This window comes from Protopterus annectens, chromosome 4.part0 (assembly GCF_019279795.1).
Source record: "Protopterus annectens isolate FY-2018-M chromosome 4.part0, PAN1.0, whole genome shotgun sequence".
In the NCBI taxonomy this organism is placed as follows: domain Eukaryota; kingdom Metazoa; phylum Chordata; order Ceratodontiformes; family Protopteridae; genus Protopterus; species Protopterus annectens.
Genome location: NC_056733.1, coordinates 1,384,128,004 through 1,384,135,003, shown reverse-complemented (window position 1 = coordinate 1,384,135,003; position 7,000 = coordinate 1,384,128,004). Strand labels below are relative to the sequence as shown.

General features: G+C 39.4%; 1 protein-coding gene across 2 annotated transcripts in view; it reads right to left on the bottom strand.

The window, feature by feature from the left end:
- Positions 1 to 6,463, bottom strand: part of LOC122799866 (core histone macro-H2A.1) — a 1,011,703-nt gene extending 1,005,240 nt beyond the window's left edge. For both annotated transcript variants that reach the window (XM_044069220.1, XM_044069221.1), the window contains exon 1: positions 6,377 to 6,463. The gene's annotated coding sequence lies outside the window, so the exon portion shown is untranslated. The remainder of the gene's footprint in view (positions 1 to 6,376) is intronic.
- Positions 6,464 to 7,000: the final 537 nt, after the last annotated feature.

The following is a 7,000-nucleotide window of genomic DNA, read 5'->3' as shown; positions in this document are numbered from 1 at the left end:
AAGTGATCCCTACTACACATCTATGGAAGTAATTTTAGTTGATGCAATAGTGTTGTACCATCTGTAATGGATGTCACTAGACCCCATCACCTTCCTACTGCATTTCTGAAAAATGGAGCATACATCTCTGGTTTCCATTTATTTCTAATGCACAGTTACTACATTACTACATATGGATACAGCTATAGTAATGACTATGATAATGGAGAATGCTGTATGGCATGTAAGTCCAAATGCAGAATACCACTTGATGTGGTTATGCAAAGCCCAGTGTTCTCCGTTATCAACTTAAACTATTACTGCCACTAAATATGAATAAAATATGAATTACCTCAGGTGCAACTGACTATAGGCAAGACCCCTCTTCACGTCATTGCCAGCTACAGGACCCCCCCTCCATGAATCAGAACATCCACTCAGCCTACTTGGATCTACTTGAGTCAATCAAGATACAACCAAACACCCTGGTTTTGGGTGACTTTAATTAACTGTCCATAGACTGGGTAAATTATACAGGTTCTAATTCACTTGCCCAAAGATTCCTGGACTTCTTTAACTCCAGTGCCCTGGACCAGCTGGTTGACACACCCACAAAGGGCTCAAACATCCTATACCTGGGGCTCACCAACATGGGGACCACTGCACCACTCCCATTGTGTGGCCATCTCTGGTAAGATCTGACCACAAATCAGTCTCGCTAGAAGTAATTATAACACAAGACCCCCCACCCCCTTAGCAACAACTAGGCTAAAAAACTTCTCCAAGACCAATTACAACCTCTTATGTGATGGCATAAATAGCTTCATAGCCCCTCCCCCCACTGATGGAACAGACGCCTATGCTGAGTTATACTCTAATGCTTTAGACAAGCACCTGTACAATTGTATTGACTCTGACATACCTGATAGAATCAAAGCAAGATTTTCAAGGAAAAACAATCCTGCCTGGTGAACAATTGCCATTAATAGACTACACAATAGGAGAAGGAAATTGCTGTCTTAGGAATAGGAAGGAACGGTCTCAAAACTAGAAACAATCTCCTCAGCTAACAAACAAATAAGACTCCTAGTGAAGTCCTCCAAAGCTAACCATGAATCCAGATTAGCTTCCCTAAGTAAGGATAACCACAAGCCATTCTTTAGTTACATCCGTAACCTTAAAGGTAAGGTCCAGACTTGCACTGAACTCATAGTTAATGATACTACATATATGGAACCTGTGGATATAGCAAACCTGCTGGCTGACAGGCTCCCTGCCACATATATCCCAAAGCATCCCTAATACCTGTCTCCCACCTAGTATCTCTGAGGAACAGGTCTTAAATGCCCTCTCCAAGGCCAGAAACACAGCCTCTAGGGATTAGACAACATCCCAGGCTATGTTCTACATGGGTTAAAACAGGAATTAGCATCACCATTGGGCATGCTTTTCAATCACAGCCTAAGCACTGGCTTCGTCCCAGTGGAATGGAAAACAGCTACCATCATCCCTTTGCACAAAGGAGGTGCATCCACGGGCACAGGAACTATACAGCCATTGGCCTGCCAGTCTTATCAGCAAGGCCATGGATCGAACCATCATGGGCCCTATTAACAAAGATATAGGAAATCTCCAAATGCTCAACTACACCCAGTTTCACTTTGTCAAGGGGAGATCATGCCTGTTAAACTTGGTTGACTTTTTTGATACAGTCACAAAAGCCCTAGACGAGGGCACATCTGTGCATATGGCCTAATCAGACTTAGCCAAGGCCTTTGACACAATCCCCCACTCAGGAATCATTGATAAACTGACCCAGCTGAGTATCAACCCATATATTGTCAGGTGGGTTGCAAACTGGCTCACTGATAGAACTCATACAGTCAAAATAGGGGACTCCACCTCCTCCAGCAGACCTGTAACCAGTGGTGTTCCACAATAATCGGTTCTGGGACCCCTACTGTTCGGAATCTACTTCTCCGAAGAGCAGGCTAAAACTAAAAGACTGTGGCTGACAAAGTTTGCTGATGACTGCAAGCTGGGAGTGATCATTGAAACCCCATCAACATCCTGCAAGAAGGTGCTACGCAGACTAATGACTGGCACCAAAGTCATGGTCTTAAACTTAATACAGAAAAATGCATTATCATCCCCTTTGGCAAGGATGATTTCCCTGCAAACTACCACATCAATACCCTAAGCACACAGTCAGTAGTGACAGATCTGGGGACGCAGGTTGACAGCAACCTTAACTTCGATCAGCATGTCTTCACAGTGGTAAGAAGGGCATGTTATATTGCTCATCATAAGGACATTGTCTCCAGAAAAAAAAAGAGGCTATAACCCCCCTGTACTCTTCCATCTTCAGGCCAGTAATACAGTACAATGCTCCCTTTGATATGTTCCTTTCCAAACACCTGCAGCAACTGGAGAGACCACAAAGGTTCCTTACAAAGAAAATTCAGGGTCTTCAAGATCTGTCTTATGCGGATAGATTGAAATCATTGTCACTTTACTCTTTGTCATATAGACTGCTTAGAGGCAATGTGCCTTGCATACAGGTCAATCTCTGACCCAGCTTTAATGGAAATGCTGCACATTCGCAAGTCAAATGGCACATAGGTCACTCGCTCAAAGGACCATAATCTGGTATGTGATATCAACAGAACTTGCTGGAGAGACAGATTTGTCTCACAGAGGCTGCCCCACTTTTGGAACAAGCTTCCTTTTCATGTTAAACAAAGCTCATCCTTGGCCCTATTTAAGCGTAATTTGGACAATTGGATGGGTAACTGGAAATTCACCCCAGAAGTTCCACCTGTGTCCCTCTTGGACTTGGGTGATAGGTGCTGATTTGTGTCTGCTTGAACCAGACACCATTGAGAACATGAGTTGAACTTGGCTAGGCTTGTAAGGGCCCTTGGACTGTTAGCCTAGTAACCTCCTATGATTAGTGCTGAGCATATCTCTTGGCTGTCTGTGACATTAATTAGAAAAATTCTTAACAATGATTGTGGAACAGTGAGGAACATGGACTTTTTAAGACTCAAAATGAGGAGCATTCCTCATAATGAACTCCATTGACAGGTATGAGTAACAATGTACTTTCTACCCATTATTTTTAACATTGTCCCTATTTATTGAGCATACCTCTCAACCTATTAGTGCAAAAAAATCTGGACAAAGACTAAGAGAAGAGGAAAACAAAGGCCAAAAAATAGGGACAGATTTTAAATATTGTTCTTATAAACTTAGAAAGTTGCTAGAATAACAAGATTTGTCTTGGTATGAATTTTTTCTGAAGGATATGAAGTGTAAAATATATATATATATATATATATATATATATATATATATATATATATATATAATTATTTAATGAATTCAGTTCTCAGATTATCCCCGTGATTTGCCAGAAAATCACATATTTTATGAGGAAAAGACAAAAGAAATGAGGCAAAAATCTGGACTTTCTGCTTGAATTTCTACCGTTGAAAGAAAAGTATGTTATTCAGCTAAGAAGTTGAGAGCTGTGGCTGTTACGCAACTGCCTTAAGGTTTTGAGAGCTACGCAAAAACACTGGTATGGTCCAGTGTTCCCCATTACCGCCGTTTTTCACCCGAGATCTCTAACTTCAGTCCGCATTTACAACTGGACACCTCAATCAACAGAATACAAATATATAACAATAAATAAACATTTATTAGTACTTTCAGAAAAATGTATGTGTATGTGTCCATACGTACATTAACCGCACATGCATGCACAGTTCAAAAGGGAAGAAGCTATTTTGAAGACACAGTTTTTTTCATACTGAGCTCCTTTTCCGTATCTGTGTCAAAACTAGCATAATGCCCTGAACTGTTTTCTTGAAAATACAGTAGTTCATATTTCCTGAAAAGCCAGAGTCTGCCATAAACAAAACAAATCCCAGTGCACAGGTCGCTAGGCAACGACTCAACGGCGCTCAGAAGACATATGTTTTGTTTACTCCCAACATTTACAACTGACAGAGGCAGGCTAATCATGCAGATGGCTCATTGTAACTGCTAAAACTAAGTGACGCTGCACTGTTTAAGTATACATCCTTCGGTTATGGACTCCTACTTTGAAACGTAAACTGACACTTTGGAAAATGATGAAGCAGAACCAGTCGTGTATGCATTTGGAGACCTGTTTTCTCAGGCACACATTTTGCTAACAACATTAACAGAACCATCAACTTTGAGAGCCTTTGATGAATGAAAAAATACCCTACACAGCCTTAGTAATTTTCAGTGTGTTTAATTAGTAGAAACAGAACATCTTCTATGTGTGCCAAGCACATGCGAGACCAGGGCTAAAAATGTGAAAGGGAGTGGTTTAACTTAAATTTGGTAAATACATAAGCCAATTAAAACAAGTCTGCCACAGCTTTTGCAAACTACAAAGGGGTATTTGGAAGTATATGGTTCTCCAGTCAAATAATTACATTCACAATTACACAGGATAAGGGCAACACAGATTGGGAAAAGAAAGGTAGAAAGAAAAAAAAAATACAACAAAAACTGAATCATTCACGGATGTCCAGCAGTTAGGTCGAAGAATTTAAACTATGCAGTTAGTTCCAGTTTCTGTTTTCTATCTTTAATTTTATTAAAACTACGAAATGTTTAACTATGTTGGCAATTATTACAGAGTGTGTGTTTTCTCAGCTACAATTTAAAATCAAACAATATGCACAAAACCAGCTGGCGGTACGTTTATATAATCAAATGTTCATATGTTATTAAACAATCCTACACGATTTCCAATTTATTTACCGAAAATCATAAGCAGTATAAGAGAAGAGCTCCTTTATTACATCCGAAGGAGAGCGAGGGATTGAATTTCCGTCTGCTGTACATTTGGATATACTTCACTAGACATGTGACTCGGTAGGTAGTACTATGCAATGCGAACATTAAGCAGCCATACCACTCAACTGTCCAGATTTTGAAGAACATCCATATTTTTGTCACTCTCGTAAAATCTGCGGTTTTCTGGTTGACTAGTTGTGACTGAAGTCATTAAATAATGACAGACGTTTGAGTTTTAGACTTCACAGCCTTCAGAAATTGCATGCGTATGTAAAACCAGTTGTAGCAACTTTCAAAGTTTATAAGAGCAATCATACCTATCAATTGTCCCTAATTTTCAGGGACGTCCCTGATTTTGGCTCAAATTTTAGCTCTGTCCCTCTGAATCCCTCCTAAAACTAGTGACTTTGGGCAGAAAAGTGGTGAATTACACTTAATGAATGATGACAATAATTAATTCTCTCAATGTTTCAACTTAATAGCACTAATATTTTAAAAGTGTCCCTGATTTTTTTCTTGACTTTTCCCTGATTCTGTTCAAATTTGTCCCTGATTGGTTGAGAGGTCTGAGAGCAATATTTAACAAATGTGCTTATTTTCAGACATTTGTCCCCATATTATTTTAGGCTTTGTCCAGATTTCTTGCAGTAAGAGGTTGAGATATTTGTAAGCAACTCATATATATGTGATATGCAACACCACTGCGAACGCCAACATAAAACATTATGCGTATATGTATGCGAATTGTTCACTAAAGGCTTTATATCATCTTTGGTATTCTCCTCCGAGGATTCCCCATCGGCATATTACAATAAATACGGTAAGCTGTCACTACTGGCCCGTAGTAGTACACTTCGTCAGACCCCACTGTCTTTATTGCTATTGTAGACACTATAATACAATGTGAAACTAATTACCACATAGAAAAAAAAGCACGAAAGAAGAAGAAACAAAACAGAAAAACTATAAGCTGTCCCCCTTCCCAAAGACGACATCCACCTGCACGTCCCAATGTCTATGAATACAACCACAAAAGGCAGTTTCCAGATTTAATATTTATAAAATCAAAAGTGACAAGCTGTATATTCCAGCAATACTCAAACTACCTCGATTAAAACCATAGATAACAGAACAGTATAAATAAGAAAGAAATAGTAACTACACTCTGTGTCTTCTCTCCCACCACTATAATTTACACTGCACGCCCCGTGTCTGTTAATAAAAATATGAATGGGAATTTCCGGGTTTAACATTTACAAAACCCGAAAACTAACACAGTGCAAATTCATGCAATAGCTAAATTGTGACAGTTAAAACTATTAACAAATGACCCATTCATTACATAAATACGGACCACAACAACTCGACCACCAGAACCGGTGGCTGAAGCCTTTCGGATAGTTGACAGTACAATGTAATAATAAACACAGCAATTGTAATGCTAAATGCCTATAAAGCAGAACGAGGCAATTCCAAAATTGTGTTCAGTCTACAGGAATGAAAACATAATAACCCATAACAAAGTATACAAATACACCAAATATTTGCAATCACTTACACTAGAGTGCACAGCAATATGTCTCCGATCTCTTTATCTGCCGTTGTCAGACTCCGGACCCAGTGGGCAGTGTCTATCAATTCCCACAATTCTCTGCGCGCCTGTCCTGTACAGTACGCTTTAGAAAGAATAAGAGGCTGATTCTGTTCCCCGAACGTCAAGGCGACGGCCATGTTGCTATTGCCTGTGGAAGAGTGGCATTCATTATTAAACACGTCTTTCATTTTGGTGTTTGTGTGCAACAGCATTCTTTAGAACCATGTCATTACCAAAATTAAACGGAACGTGTGTGGCTGTTGTTATTACTGTTTTATTTACTGATTTTTTGGTAGGATGGGCGGTAATGAGTAGGGAGTCGCGGTGGCATACCTCGCTAATGTCCCTGACTAAGGCACAGAGTTTTCGTGTCTTTTAAAACTAGTGATTGCAAAAAAGTGATGGATTGCACCGTAGTCAACAAATAATAATAAACATTGGCTACAGATTTTCTTTACTTTTAAAAATGCATTTGCTAATTCAATACTTCTTATTATGTCCCGTTTTACGTTTGATAGTAATGATTTATTTAAAAGTATCCCTGATTCGAAACCTTTTCCCTGGACTCTTGCCTAACTGTCCCTAATT